Below are 16,840 nucleotides of genomic sequence, written 5' to 3' on the forward strand. Positions count from 1 at the left end.
ACAACCTAATGTTGTCATATTAAAAATTTTAAACAATAGAAAAATTATAATTATTAATTAATATTATGCTTATTATTATCTTTATTCTGACTTATGTTTGTTTTCTTAATTTTTTAAGTATTTAATAATCAATATTATGTTTGTTATTTAAATTTTCATCTTTCGAAGATGAATCTCTAAACGTTCAGGAATGAAAATAAATATTTATCTTAATAAAATAATATTTTTATATTAAACTAGTGCATGCATATGATAAATTATGTGTGGAGTAATATTTTTTATTATTTTAAAAAATTAAATTTAAAACTTAAAAGAATAATAATAAATAAATAATTTTTTTTATAAAAATTTGGCATTACAACATAATTATTTTAGTCTCTCATGTTCACTTAACCTTTAAGTACAATTACTCACTTACTTTTTAAAATGCTTCACCAAATTTGCTTCTTGACAACATCAATGATTTATTTGGAAGTAAATAGAAAATTTAAAATTATAAATAAAAGAAGAAAATCAAAATCAAAGTTATAATTTTATAATGGTAAAGTAAAATTTTGGTCTTATTTATAAAATTTTTTTATCCAATTTAGTTTGGTTTAAAAGTTTTGCTTTGATCCTATATAATGTCTTTGTAAGATCAAATTGGTCCCTCCATCAACTTTTGACACTAATGACTTCAATTTTAGTTAGCGTGAGATCTCTCAGTTTGTCATGTATTACCAAGTCAATTTAGTTAGTGTGATAAATTAACAAAAGGACAAATCTTACAACTTTTAATGGATCAAGGTGAAATCCTTAAAATTAAAGGTCTTTTTTGGGGTGGTTGTGAGTTTCTAATTTTTGGTTTTTAAATGCAATTTCAAAACAAAATGCATTGGGCAAAAACGAAGCTGAATTGATTTTTAACTCAATTTCAAAATAATTTCACTTATTATCAAAGCAAAGATTTTTTTTTTGTCTGAATTTGGTTTTTAGTTTTAAAAAAACACATTCTAACCACCATCATCATACCACCGTTGTCGCTCGCTGCTACCTCCACCATCACCATTTCACCACAACTGCACCTCGCCTTTGCCACTGTTAGTCAGTGAAAACGACTAACTTTTGTGTAAAAAACTTGTACAAATTGTATCAAACTCACCCAATTTATGGTTATTTTGTAGTGTTATAAGTATTTTCTATTAAGTATAGGTAATAAATACTTAGTATTTTCATTTTGTGTGTTTAATAATCATTTTCTCTCAATTTCAGTCTAATTAGGCAAGCCTTGTAAAGTGTTGTTTTCACCTTCTCGCTAAGCCAATCTGCTGGCTTAGCGAGCGTCCGCTAAGCGCAACACTCCTGGGCTAAGCGAGAGGAAGAATCCAGAAGAAGATGAGTTGTACTGGTTTGCTAAGCGCACCGCTTCATCTCACTAAGCGCATCGCTTCAGTTCATCCACTAAGCAAGAAAGGCGCGCTAAGCCAAAACTCACTAATGTGCGCTAAGCGGTCCATAAGTGCGCTAAGCGCACGAGCACGAACAAGGCCACCTATTTAAGCCTGAAATCAGATTTTGTGAAGAGAGTTTGGACTGGGATTCAGAGCTTTGCATGTCTAGGGTTTCTAGAGAGAGAAAGGTCCAAGTTTCAGAGAGTTTTGAGAGATTTTGCTGTGTGAAGATCTGCAGAGACCAAAGCTTGAAGCAGGAGCCGGTTTGAGAGCTTGAGATGAGTTTGTGAGTGATTGTGAGATCCTAGAGGTGAATGAGACATCCTCACCACTTGTATTTTTGCAATATTTCATCTTGTTCTTCTCTTTGTTGTTAAGAAGGCTTCCTGGTATGGAAAGCTAAATCCTCTGTTGGTTCTTCCCTGTAGGTACCTGATGTAAATATATTTCTATCTATTTAATGATGTTTTGTGTGTTCTCTGTGCTACCTGCTTTTCATTCCAGTATGCCTTTACCTTGATCACGTAGATGCATGTTTTGTTATGGTCATTCAACAGTGGAAATTGGTCTGACTATAAAGTCCTTGATAGTGCAGGGCTGAGTTGTCGTGCTTTCACAAGGAATCGGGGTGGAATAAGTTAGTTGAGTATGTGTGTCTTAATGCAGTCCTGGTTGAGTTTAGTCTTACAAGAGGAATATGCAGACGATGCTTGATCAGGATTAGGCTAAACTATCATGAGCAATCGGGGTTTAGTATCTTAGGAGACACCATAAGAACACATGAGCATTGTTAGATAGAGAATATCTTTTTAGCATCAGGCACCTATTAGGAAGACCAACATGTTCTCTACTTGTTTTTACACATCATTTCTCTCGCGTGATTTTCTTTCTTTTTGCACAGATAATTTATATACCTGTTCATATTCACACTTACTTTTACACACCAGACACCTATTTGCTGAAATAGCTTACCAAATAACACAAGTTCCCCGAGTGTTCGATGCTCGGTTCTTACCGTTTTATACTACTTGTGTGATCCGGTGCACTTGCCGGAAGCCGAACAAGTTTTTGGCGCCGTTGCTGGGGAACTTCTTTTTATTTGGGAAGTTAGCTCGTTTTTAGGTGTCTATTCTTTATTTGATATTCTTTGATTGTTTTCGTGAATATTTGTTCTTAATTCCTTTTTGTCTTTTTTTGTTTAATTGGAAAACTGTTGTTCTGTTAGTATTGTATATGCATAGATCTCCCATAGGAAATTTAGTTCCTTTGGACTTAGAAATTGAAACTACATTGCGAAGGAACAGGGCCGAGAGGAGAAGGAAACTTCTACAAGACATAAATAGTTGCATCCATTCTTGAGGAGGAGACTTATTATCACCTGGTTCACCATCATCAAGGGAATCTACCACTCAATTACCTAAAGCCATTACCATGGCAGAAGAGCATGACCAGAGGATTACCCTTGAGGATTATTCAAGTAGTTCAGTACCACAATTTTTCACTAGCATTGCACGTCCTGAAGTGCAAGCTAACAACATCAACTATTCATATTCCTTAATTCATTTAATACAGGGGAACTTATTTCAAGGATTACCTAATGAAGACCCCTATGCACACTTGGCAACATTCATTGAAATATGTAACACTGTTAAGATTGTCGGTGTACCAGACGAAGCTATTAGGCTCAGCCTATTCTCATTCTCATTGGCAGGGGAAGCTAAGAGGTGGCTCCACTCATTCAAGGGCAACAGTCTGAAAACCTGGGAAGAAGTTGTTGAAAAGTTCCTAAAGAAATACTTCTCGGAGTCCAAGATTGCAGAAGGGAAAGCTGCAATCTCTTCATTTCATCAGTTTCCTGATGAATCTCTGAGTGAAGCATTGGAGAGATTCAGAGGCTTGTTGAGAAGAACTCCCACTCATGGGTTTTCCGAGCCAATCCAATTGAATATGTTTATAGATGGGCTGACACCACAAACCAAGCAACTGTTAGATGCTTTTGTAGGGGGAAAGATAGAACTGAAGACCCCCGAAGAAGCAACTGAGCTAATTAAGAACATGTCAGCCAACGATCATGCCATTCTACAAGACAGAACCCACCAACCCACGAAGAAAAGCATGATAGAGTTATCATCACATGACGCTTTATTGGCACAAAACAAGTTGCTTTCAAAGAAACTTGAGATTTTAACAGAAACACTTGGTAAGGTGCCAACTAAGTTGTCTATGGGTCAACCTACACACTCTTCTATTTTGCAGGTTACAGGTTGTACCATCTGTGGTGAGGCTCATGTAATAGGCCAATGTATTCCCACTGAAGAAAAAACTCAAGAAATTCATTATATGGGAAATCAATAGCGACAAGGGTATACTCAAGGAGGATTTTCAGGCTTCCAGCAGGGTTCATATAATCAACAAGGACAGTGGAGGACACACCCTGACAATCAGTTCAACAAAGACCAGAGTGGGCCTTCAAACAAGCCAATCCAACAAGGACCTAACATATTCCAAAGAACTACTAAGCTGGAGGAGACCTTGACTCAGTTTATGCAGGTAACAATGTCAAATCATAAAAGCACTGAGTCAGCACTAAAGAACCTTGAGGTCCAGGTGGGACAACTAGCCAAGCAAATAGCTGACAAGTCATTCAACAGTTTTGTGGCAAATACAGAACAAAATCCCAAGGAGGAATGCAAAGCTGTGATGAAAAGGAGTAAAAGGTTTGTGGAGGTTGAGGATGAGGATAGTGTTGTGCATAAGAAGAAAACTGCTAACAAAAAAAGTACTGATGGCAAGAAAAATGAGGTGAGAGGTGAAAGTAATCAAGAAAAAGAGGAACAAATAATGGTCAAGAATAAAGAATTGAAGGACCAAGAAAAAGAAAAAGAAGTAGAAAAAGAAATAGAAAATGAAAAAAATGAAAAAGAAGAAAAAAATAATAAGAATGCAAAGAAGAGTAGGAGTGAAAAAGCTATGGATGAAGGTGTGGAAGTACCATATCCTGTGGTACCTTCCAAGAAAGAAAAAGATCGTCATCAGGCGAGATTTTTAGATATTTTCAGGAAACTGGAAATAACCATGCCCTTCGGAGAGGCTTTGCAGCAGATGCCACTCTACTCTAAATTTTTGAAAGATATGTTAACAAGGAAGCATAAATATATTCATCAGGAAAACATCATAGTGGAAGGAAATTGCAGTGCTGTGATCCAGAAGATCCTTCCACCCAAGCATAAAGATCCTGGGAGTGTAACTATTGCTTTTTCAATTGGAGAAGTCAATGTGGTAAAAGATCTTATTGACCTGGGAGCCAGTATCAATTTGATGCCACTCTCCATGTGTAGAAGATTGGGAGAGTTGGAAATAATGCCCACTCGAATGACTTTACAATTAGCTGACTGCTCCATTACCTGACCATATGGAGTAATTGAAGATGTGTCGGTCAGAGTAAAACATTTTATCTTCCCGGCAGACTTTGTGGTAATGGATATCTCTGAAGATACTAACATCCTTGTAATATTGGGAAGGCCATTCATGTTGACCGCAAGCTGCATAGTTAATATGGGGAAGAGGAAGTTGGAGCTAGGTTTTGAAGATCAGAAAATTGATTTTGATTTGTTTGTTGAAGACAAGCCTGCTCTAGAACACAATGTTTGCTTATAGGTAATAGAAGGAGGTCAAGAGGTTTTGAAAATAGGAACCAAAACATAAGATCACCCAGTGAGGTAAAAGCGTCAAGCTAATGACGTTAAAAGAAGCGCTTCCTGGGAGGCAACCCAATTTTAATTTTTATTTTTCATGCATTTAAATCATTTGGAACTTGCTATATAATCTGTAGATAGGAGTATATCAGCCAATCTTTGAATGTTTAACATAAGGGTTTCAATTTCTTGGAAAAAGGACTGAAAAATAACTTAGAAAAATTTTCTGAAAAATAGTCCTTTCGCTAAGCGCAAGCCTCGCGCTAAGCGTATCTTTGTTCATGCACTAAGTTGCGAGTCTCAAGCACTTAGCGCCCAACCCTTGCATCTGAGGCTGATTTGGTCCACTAAGCTGGCCAAGGTTGAGCTAAGCTAACTTCAATTTGATCTGAATTCAGCTAAGCTTTAGCCTGATCGCTAAGCGACAGCTTATCCGTGGCTAAGCGTGACCTATTGTCGCCAAGCGCAATTCCTTACAGCCATAACTGAGGTCGATGAAGCTAAGCGCCAGTCATGGCAGCTAAGCAAGATTCATTGCGACAATATGAGCGCTAAGCGAGTCCTTCTCAGCTAAGCGCATGCTCCTCTGTACTTAAGATGCATCATTTTAGCTAAGTTGGCCAGAGCTTGGCTTAGCGAGAGTTGTAGCTTTTCTAATCTGCAGACCTCGCTAAGCGGATGTACCCTCGCGCTAAGCCAAGTTTTTGTTAAAAAAAAACTGATTTTGAATTTGAAACGCCGGCTAAGCGCACGGGTCCGCTAAGCGAGCCTTGTTGAGAAACCAAACGTCTCTCTTGCTTGCTTAGCGTAGCGGTCCACTAAGCGAGAGTATTGAAAAACTGCTTAAGTGAGTGTAACAACAGTTACACTCACATTTGCCAGATTCCGGAAACTTCATCTCTGCATTCTCTCTCTCCAAAAATTTTCACATTTTGCATCAGTGCTTTCTTTGTGCATTTTCAACTTCGAAGCATCAACCATACACTATCCAAGTAAGTTCCTTGATTCTTTTTCTATTTTTCTTGTCTTAACTTTAGGGTAGAAGACTTCAACTGTAGCTTTAGATTTATAGGGTTTTTATGTTTTGTTAGATTTAGTTTAAGATTAGGGCTATATACGCTTGTATACTGAATTGAGTATGAGGCACACATTGCATGTCTAATATGCCTTTTGGAGGCTTAAAAAGTGCAAGAAAGCGAACTACGTTTTCTGCGTTTTCTAGAAAACGCGATGAACTCGCTAAGCGAGCATGCTACGCTAAGCGAGTTCATCAATACTCATTGTATGTAAGCGTTTCTCTAAAGAACTCGCTAAGCGCGCTTACCACGCTAAGCGAGTTCATCTTTTGAGGATGAACACTCATCCTCTTGCTGATCTACCTGTGGCTAAGCGAGGCTGAATCGTTAAGCCCAGGTAACTCAATCAATTTTTTTGTTGATAGCCGCGCACTAAGCCGAGCTTTCCTGAGCCAAGTGCAATTGGTTGCGGCATCCGCTGAGCTAAGTGAGCTTCACTCGCTAAGCTCCCAACACTTAGTGGAATTTTTGAAGAGTTGGTGTCGCTAAGCGCAGCCTTTAAGGAGCTTAGCGCATATCCTTGCGGCAGGTGTTCAGCTTAGCGGGCGCTTTCCCACTAAGCTAATTCTGCAGAATCTAAAAATTCTGCAACTTCCGCTAAGCGACTCCACATTTCGCTAAGCGGTAGTGTTTTTTTTTTCAAAGGCCAGCTAAGTGGACCATGTCCCGCTAAGCGGCCAGTGTCCCTTTCAGTTTTATTTTCCAGTTTTTGATTTTGAATAATTGGTGTCCTGATTAATTTTTTGGTTCCTTTGTCTACAGATGGCTTCTAGAAAGAGAAAGAGCATTAGTACAAGGCCCACATCTCAGTATGACACAAAGAGATTCTCTTCATTAGATGCTTGGACCAAATACACTGATAATGTTATAGGGAGAAACATTTTACCTGAGAGGAAGCTAGAACTATATCACACTGAGCTAAATGACTTTAAGGCCGAACTAGAGAGGCGTAATTTCCATAAATGCCTCACCAATTTAGTCGATGGGAGCATAGACCTGGCTTTGGTGAAAGAGTTCTATGCAAATTTATACAGTTCTGAGGATCATCCACCAAAGCAGTCCAGAGTCAGAGGTCATTTGGTGAAGATTGATGCTGACAGTCACAACACATTCCTGGAGACACCTGTGGTATTAGCTGAGGGAGAGACTCTACCCGCCTACTCTAGATACTGCAGGTTGCCTACAGACTTCAGAGAGATAGAGGTTGCCTTATGCATACTTGGTCGAGGGTTCATCTTGAACTCTGAGGGCCAACCTGGGAAGATTCTTAGGAAGGATCTGACTACACTAGCTCAGGTGTGGAGTGTCCTCTCATACTCCAACTTGGCCCCCACATCACATACCTATGATTTGACAGTGGACAGAGCTAGGCTGATCTTTGGCCTAGTCTCTCACTTGGATATGAACATAGGAGTACTGATCTCTGGCCAGATGACCTCTATAGCCCAGTCTAACACCTTTAGACTTGGGTTCCCTGCTCTAATCACCGCATTATGCAGAGCTAGAGGGGTTGTCTCTGACAGCCTTACCTTCAAGCGCCTGAGCCCAGTCATTAACCTGGCCTATATTAGGAAGAATTGTTGGAACCCTGAGGATCTAACAGTCTCTATCCAAGGGGCTAGGAGGGCAAGGGTAAGGCCAGCTGAGCTTCCTTCTACTATTGCAGCTCCTACTCCAGCATCCACTTCAACAGCCCCTTTTGTCCCAACTCAGACAAATTCTTAGCACTTTGAAGCCATGCTCCAAAGCATTCATTAGGGACAGATAATTTTACTACAAAGTTTACAGATGATGGAACTTCCAGACTCTATTCCTACAGTAGAGCAGTTTAATGAGATGGTAGCCTGGCCCGGAACCCAACCTTCTCTTCATAAGGAAGACGAAGGTCCCACAGCCCAGGTACCTCAGCATATGGAGGATGAGTCATCTGAGGCCACCATCCCAGAGCCATTTGATATAGGAGAAGAGGCAGAGGAGACACAGGTGAGACAGGTAGCTGCTACCACTCCTGAGCGATCCCTTGAGGCTACTTCAAAGCCTTATGCACCAGTGGTAAACCTACCCTCACCTCAGTCTGCAGCAGACCCCTCCACTCCTCTTCTACAAATGCCAAAGGACCCAACTACACTAGTCCTAGCTGTGGACACTTCTCCTCCAACTACTCCAGTGCTTCAGCTGACAGATGAGGAGGATGGTTAGACACAGGACACACATGACCAGTCACAGGAATTTTGATTCCTGATGATACTTTTTGCTTTTTGATTTATTATTATTTTAATTATGATTTTCGTACAATATTTCCTTTATATTTATATACAATGTTAGTTTTATTTATAAATAGTTGGTTTGCTCTTCCTGAAGCATTTTGAATAGTTTAACTTGGTCTTTAATGATATAGCAGTGAAACACTTATATCTTTTTGTGAAAAATGGTTGTATGCTTTTATTTTGAATTGAATGCATGATTGTGATGAAGTTTGTGTTTCTTATCATGAGTTTGAGCAAGTGTGTATGTTAGACAAAGAATGAACAAGAATGTGAATTTGTAATTAGAATTGTTAGTCAGTAGATAGATTGATTGTGAAAGAAAAGCTTGAACCAAAACTGGTGAGAGTGTGACCTTAAACTGTGAGTGAACGACTAGCTATGAGTAATAATCTTTGCATGAATCTCTGAATTTTAGAATGAAATGTATAAATGAGAACATGACGAAGGCCATGATTGTACATACACAAGTCTTTTGACCAAATAGCTTACCTTGAATGATAATTGCATCCTTTGCTCCCGTTTTGAGTTGAATGATATTGTCAAAAATTTGAACCCTGAACTTAAGTAATTATCTCCTGATAATTTGTTTAGATTTTAGGAGAGCATATGGTTCAAGGAAAATTTACTCTAAATTTGGGGGAGGGAAGTCAATTAGAATGAAAAGAAAAAGGTTAAGCATCAACACACACAACAAATAAGTTGTATGTTAAAAAAAAGAGAAGAAAAGAAAAGAATAAAGTGTGCTGATGTAACAAGGTCAAAAGCAAATGAAAGTGAAAAGCTAGTGAGCAAGCTAAGCGCATTGAAAAGACCATTGGGATAAATCTGGGATTTGTGCTCTCTAAGAATCTAAACCTTTGAATCCTAGAAAAACCAATGAATTTTAGTAGCCAAGCCTCACTACAAGCCTGAGAAAGCCCTTTTGATTCTGTTTATACATTTCTGACTTGATGGCATGAGATGAAATTCAAAGATTGGACTTCTTGCTAGTTGTTATTAATGAATAACTTAAACACTTGTGCTTGAGTGAAATAGTAGCCGTGAGACTGTGGTTTAAGCTACTTTTCTTGATATCTGTCTTATGATTAGCTCCATCTAATTGTTCAAGTTACATTTTATTCTTCTTTTTGGATAACTGCATATCTTGTGAAAGACAAATGATGAGGGCATTTTACTCCATTCTCTTATCATGCAATCAGTAACTTTTGTAGCATACACCTTTGTATATAGTCACTGCATGTCATTGTCACTTGAGGACAAGTGAGTTGTTCTCTTTTTGCTTGAGGACAAGCAAAACTGTAAATTTGGGGGAGTTGTTAGTCGGTGAAAACGACTAACTTTTGTGTATAAAACTTGTACAAATTGTATCAAAATCTCCCAATTTATGGTTATTTTGTAGTGTTATAAGTATTTTCTGTTAAGTATAGGTAATAAATACTTAGTATTTTCATTTTGTGTGTTTAATAATAATTTTCTCTCAATTTCAGGCTAATTAGGCAAGCTTTGGAAAGTGTTGTTTTCACCTTCTCGCTAAGCCAATCTGCTGGCTTAGCGAGCGTTCGCTAAGCACAACACTCCTGGGCTAAGCGCGAGAAAGAATCCAGAAGAAGATGAGCTGTACTGGTTCGCTAAGCGCACCACTTCATCTCACTAAGCGCATCGCTTTAGTTCATCCGCTAAGCAAGAAAGGCGCGCTAAGCCAAAAATCACTAGCGTGCGCTAAGCGGTCCATAAGTGCGCTAAGTGCACGAGCATGAACAAGGCCACCTATTTAAGCTTGAAATCAGATTTTGTGAAGAGAGTTTGGACTGGGATTCAGAGCTTTGCATGTCTAGGGTTTCTAGAGAGAGAAAGGTCCAAGTTTCAGAGAGTTTTGAGAGATTTTGTTGTGTGAAGATATGCAGAGACTAGAGCTTGAAGCAGGAGCCGGTTTGAGAGCTTGAGATGAGTTTGTGAGTGATTGTGAGATCCTAGAGGTGAAGGAGACATCCTCACCCCTTGTATTTTTGCAATCTTTCATCTTGTTCTTCTCTTTGTTGTTAAGAAGGCTTCCTGGTATGGAAAGCTAAATCCTCTGTTGGATCTTTCCTGTAGGTACCTGATGTAAATATATTTCTATCTATTTAATGATGTTCTGTGTGTTCTCTGTGCTATCTGCTTTGCATTCCAGTATGCCTTTACCTTGATCACGTAGATGCATGCTTTGTTAGGGTCATTCAACAATGGAAACTGGTCTAACTCTAAAGTCCTTGATAGTGCAGGACTGAGTTGTCGTGCTTTCACAAGGAATCGGGGTGCGATAAGTTAGTTGAGTATGTGTGTCTTGATGTGATCCTGGTTGAGTTTAGTCTTACAAGAGGAATCTGTTGATGATGCTTGATCAGGATTAGGCTAAACTATCATGAGCAATCGAGGTTTAGTATCTCAGGAGACACCATAAGAACACATAAGCATTGTTAGATAGAGAATATCTTTTTAGCATCAGGCACCAATTAGGAAGACCAACATGTTCTCTACTTGTTTTTACACATCATTTCTCTTGCGTGATTTTCTTTCTTTTTACACAGATAGTTTATACACCTGTTCATATTCACACTTACTTTTACACACCAGACACCTATTTGCTGAAATAGCTTACCAAATAACACAAGTTTCCCGAGTGTTCGATACTCGATTCTTACCATTTTATACTACTTGTGCGATCCGGTGCACTTGCCGGAAGCCGAACAGCCACCACCACCACCATTCTATCTCCTCCATTATCGTTGTTGTCACCACTACCATTATTCCACCCCACCATCATTGTTGCCATCTCCCCCACTATCCCACATCTATTACTGCCATCACCACCACCATTTTGTTGCCTCCATTGTCATTGTCGCCACCATTACCACTAATCCACCCACCATCACCCATAATTTTTAAAATTGAACCGGTGATTGACCCAATCAAGGCATTGGGTCACTGGATCAATGATTGAACTAATGTGTCACTAATTGACCCGCCTGACCTCGTCTTTATTAAAAAGATTAAAATTTTATACCCAACCTTAATTGACCTGCATGACCCAACACGTTTCCTCCCTTGGGTATGACCCAACACGGGTAAGTGGGTTAGTAGTTCAACCACAAATTCGATTAGGTCATACCAAGTTGCATGGTCGATCCGATAGGCAACTCAACTCAGACAAACCTATGGATCACGATTGACTAGTTAGTCAATTTGGTTTTTAAAATACTGCCATCACCATTCTATCGCTATTATCATTACCATCATCATTTCACCACCACCGCCACCATCGTTATTACCACTATTCCATCCCACCATTGTTGTCAGTGTCACCACCACCATTCCACCTGCATCACTACTATTCTTACTTCCATGAGTTCTCCCACTTCCATCCGGATCATGTAGTTTAGTAATAAATGTTTTCAAAAATAAATTGAAAAATAAAATATAAAATAGGAAAAAACGTCAATTAGGAACCTTGTTAGTAGGCAATGGTCTTATTGAGTTGCGTATATTGTTAAACCTGAATTGTTCCATGCCAAAGAAATAATTGTCATGATATCCACCCAATTATTATCGTTCCGTGCAAAATAAATCATCATATATAATTATTTATAAAAAATCATGATAAATTAAAATATTGGTATATGTATTTCAATCAGGGACTACACCTTCAACATATCTAAAAGTTAACGCGTTCAAACATAAATAGTAAGAAGTAGTACAACAGATGGAAGTAACATTCCCATGGTACTTCACCAAAAAAAAATAAAATTCCCTGGGTGTGGTTTTTCTGTAACAACGGAGAAATAGAGTTGAGAAAAAAGTTATATCAAAGTATTATTTTTTGCACCAATCATAAATTAAGAAAATGAAAAATGAAAATGAAAGTAAAAGTCACCTTAATTGTCAAGAGACTGAAATCGTGCCTAGAGAAGAGAAAATGACGGCAGGGAGAGAGATTTTTTCTATGCTACACTCTCAATATGCAGAAATTGATTCCATAAGAAGGGTAACAACTTAATAGGGTTTTTGTAGTGTAGGAAATTTATTTTGTGCATTTATCACTTATTAAAAAATTCCACAATAGAACTAAAAGCCAAAATTAATTTTAAAAATTGGGTTGTGGCAATCGTACTATTAGCAGACGTGTTACTTAAAAAACAAACCAAACTATTTTAAATTACTATATATGAATTGAATTTTTTTTTTGAAATTTAATCGAATTGATAAATAAAAAAATAAAAAACAACACTTTTTTAGTTTCTATTATTAAAATTGAACAAAATCAAATTAAACTGATATAATTATATTATTTGTTTTATTTATCCCATATAAAATCTCAATATTTTCTTTATTCAACCCCTTTAATATCCCATTTTATTTTAGACTTTTATCTATGTAGTAGTATTTTTGAAAATATGATTATATTTTAAATTTATGATAAATAATTTATGTTGTGATATATTCTTATTTTCAGGGTTTAGGGTATACTTATTTATATATATATATATATATATATATATATATATATATATATATATATATATATATATATATATATATAAAATATAATATAATATAAAATACTAGTTGAGTCTGGACAAAAACTCTAGCGAATGGAACACAAAAATTCTCTCTCAGGTTCTCCTGAAAACTCACAATTGGAAGCACCAGATGGAGGTGTTGGAGGCCTCAATTTTAAGGAGAAACCGCTAGGGAAATAGTCTAACCCTAGTCCACCGCAAAATCTTTTGTAGGAGGGAGGGAATCATCTCTTCCCCAAATTTGTTATTTAGTCCCATGCTTTTGATCTTTTGTTAGCTTTGGAAAAATGTTTATTGGTAAAACTACTTGACAAGAATGTGGCCTTTGTCACCATGAAGGAGAGGTTGAAGGCGATCTGGAAGTTGGAAGATGGATTTGATCTAATGGATATTACCAATGGCTATTATCTAGTTAATTTGGATATGGGAAAGGATCAAGATAAGGCCATCAATGGAAGGCCTTGGATGCTTTTTTTTATCTCTACCTAATAGTCCGACCTTGGACTCCTAATTTCTCTACCACGAACACTAGGGTTGATAAAACCCTAGTTTGGGTTTGGTTCATGAGTTTAGGTGTAGTATTTTATGAGGAAAGTGTCCTCTTGACCCTAGCTTCGGCTATAGGGGGACCTATAAAGGTGGACCTTCATATGTTGAATATGGCTCGAGGGTGTTTTGCACAAGTTTGTGTTGAAATAGACTTAAATGTTCCTGTAGTGGGACATTTCTATCTAAATGGTGAATGGTACAATGTGGAGTACAAGGGTCTCCATATGTTGTGTGCTTCCTGTGATTGATATGGCCATGTAGCCAGGAATTGTGTGAGTCCGATGGTGGAAAAACGCAGGCCAATTCTAGAGAGGTGGCAGTGTAACAAAATAAGGGTTACATAAAGATTGGGGAGACTTCCACAACCTTTGGATAAGTTGAGTGGAAAAAAAATCCTATTTTTTTTATTCTTAAATGTTGTATTTGTTGGAATAATTGGGAATCTAGAAGAGGGGGGGGGGGGGGGGGGGCTTAAATAGAATCTCTTCAAAATTTGTTCTTTAAGATTCAATTAAAACTAACCCCTCATAGTAATCAAGGTTTTCTTAAAAACTAGATAATAAAGTTTTTTCAACAAAGAAAACAATGAACACACAATTCTATGAAAAACAAAGTACTATGGCCCTTTTACAACAATTCCATTACTAAGATTGATTATCAAAGCAAAGGTGTATAGAAATAGAGAATCACACACAAAATTTATATTGTTTCATTCCCAGAAGGATATACATCTAATTGTTCTAAGACCCTTTAGAACTTCCACTAATAGAGAATCAAGTACAAACACTATGCATAAGCAAATACCATAAAGTTCTACTCTTTTCTTGAACCCTACAAGAGAAGGATTAGGAGTTGAGTCCCTATCAACTTCACATAAACCCTTGATAACCCTAATCAAGGTCAAAAAGTAGAAAGAAATTGAAATATGATTGAATACACCTTGAATGTATGTGCATATCAAAATATCTTCAAGCCTTTCTTTCCTTGCTCAAACCATGATGAAGAATGGATGAATCTTAATCATCACGAATCTTTTGTTGAAATGCAAAGTGGTTCCCTTAGATGACTCTCAGAAAGTATTTTTTTTCAAAAGATAGGATCTAATCATGAGTCACTAATGAGAATGAACAAGTGAGGGTATATATAGTTTTAACAAATAAAACAGATTTAATCGATTAACAAATGGGGTAATCAATTAATTCATTCAAGTCCCTCTTTGTTCTGCATTTCTAGAAACGTGGTAATTGATTACAAAATGTGGTAGTCGATTATCTCGTTTCACAGAGAGTTTCTCAAGCTTCTATGGTTTATGCAATAATCAATTATCAAATATGGTAATCAATTATTTTGAAACACACACAAAGCTCCTAAGTTTTTAGATGTAATCTAATCGATTATAATATGTGGTAATCAGTTATCTTGAGCTACAAAAGACTTTTTTTTAAAACTAGCTTGGGTAATCGATTACCATTCTTGGTAATTGATTAATTCGATGAAACTTGCCAATATTTCAAGAGAAGTAAGTTTTGTTGCTTGTTCTAACACTTTGTAATTGATTACTTAAACTTGGTAACCTATTGCATAGTGTTGAACTTATTGGTTCTTAGAAACTTGAGATCAATACATATATATTCTCATGTTTGATAACCACTAAACATGGATAAAGGAAACTAAGTCTAAAACACTCAACATGCCTAGTTTAAAAACATGCAACACAAATGCCACATATTTAGAAATTTGTTTAGCATTGCAAAATTATTAAAACCAAAAGATCCTAAAACTAGTCTTCAAATTGTCAAACTCTTCGATTCAACAATCTCCCCCTTTTTGGTTTTGATCATGCCAAACCAATTGATGTGTATTGGTGTTTTTCTTTGATATTGTACTTGTTCTACATCATGCTTAATAAAACTATTAGTAGCATCTATTCAAACCATAGAAGTTAGGTACATACACAATCAATCATATCTTTCTCCCTGTTTTGGCATTACAAAGCCAAAAATATATGTGCAACATAATAAAACCACAAATGAAAGAAGCACACTAGGTAGAGAAAGGAAAATGTCATTCATAAAAGCCAAAAGCAACCATTACATATCATTAATCAAAGTTACCAAATAATAGGGAAAAAATCTAACATATGAAATATCACAACTGAAAAAAAAACTAGACTATGTTCTAGAGAGCTGAGAGGCTAACAATCCTAGACTCTAAAGTGGTCCTAGGAGAGATCATCCACATCGGGTGCTCCTATAGCATCTAGCCTCTCTATGAAATTGTTTCAAAGCACTCTTTTAGATCCCTGTAGTCTTCTTTGTGCATCCTCATGAGCTCATCCATCTTTGCCATCATCATCAGCTCAAAAAAACTCATTGGTTTTTCTTCAATTGCTGTTGTTCCTTCACCTTCCTTAAGCTTCTCAATCCAACCTCCTCCTTCTTCATCTGCTTCAATGTAGCCCATCTATTTGAGAACCTTGGACTTTACTTCAAAGTCTAGCTCTAAAAATGAAAAATCTCATCATGGGTATTGTAACATCCTATTTTTCGTAGACTAATTTGAAAGGAGTTGTTATTTGTAAATAAATAGAGTTTTATGATAAGGTTTTTGTAATTAAATAAATAAAGAGAAATAAGTGTATTAAAATAATAGTTGAGAGAAAATAAAAAGGTATTTTATTTATGCATTTGATAACAAATAAAATAGAGTTTGTTTTTATAAAATAATAAAAATAAATAAAATAATAGGTTGTGAGTATCCTAGGTATAAATAACAATATGTTAGGTCAGACGGTAGCTTTTACGACTGTTCATCCTTTCAATTTCATTTCCCTCTCCTCTTCCCCAAAACCCTATCTTTTTCCCGCAGCCCACCAAACCTGTCTCAAAAAATTGACGATTTTGGACTCATTTACCGTTGGATCATCATGAAATTTGAGCATCACGTTTGCAACCCAATTCCACGCATTCTCACCATTGGGAATTGCAAAAGAATATCGGAGCTAAGAGCAATACCCTTCGCACCGTAGCTTTCTCTTTTCTCGCAGAAACCCAAAATGGTCTCAGTAAAACTACTATTTCGGTTTTGTTAACCGTTGGATTTTCATGAAATTTTGATATGTAGTTTGACATTCAATTCTGCACACGTTAACTTGGGATTTGCGAGATAATATTCATGGAGAGAGAAAAAGGAATCACACGAAGACAATACATATGGAGGCTTCAATCCCTTCTCCGTCTCTCTAACATTTGGGAACTTTATCGGAGC

This window comes from Glycine max, chromosome 19 (genome assembly GCF_000004515.6).
Source record: "Glycine max cultivar Williams 82 chromosome 19, Glycine_max_v4.0, whole genome shotgun sequence".
Lineage (NCBI taxonomy): Eukaryota > Viridiplantae > Streptophyta > Magnoliopsida > Fabales > Fabaceae > Glycine > Glycine max.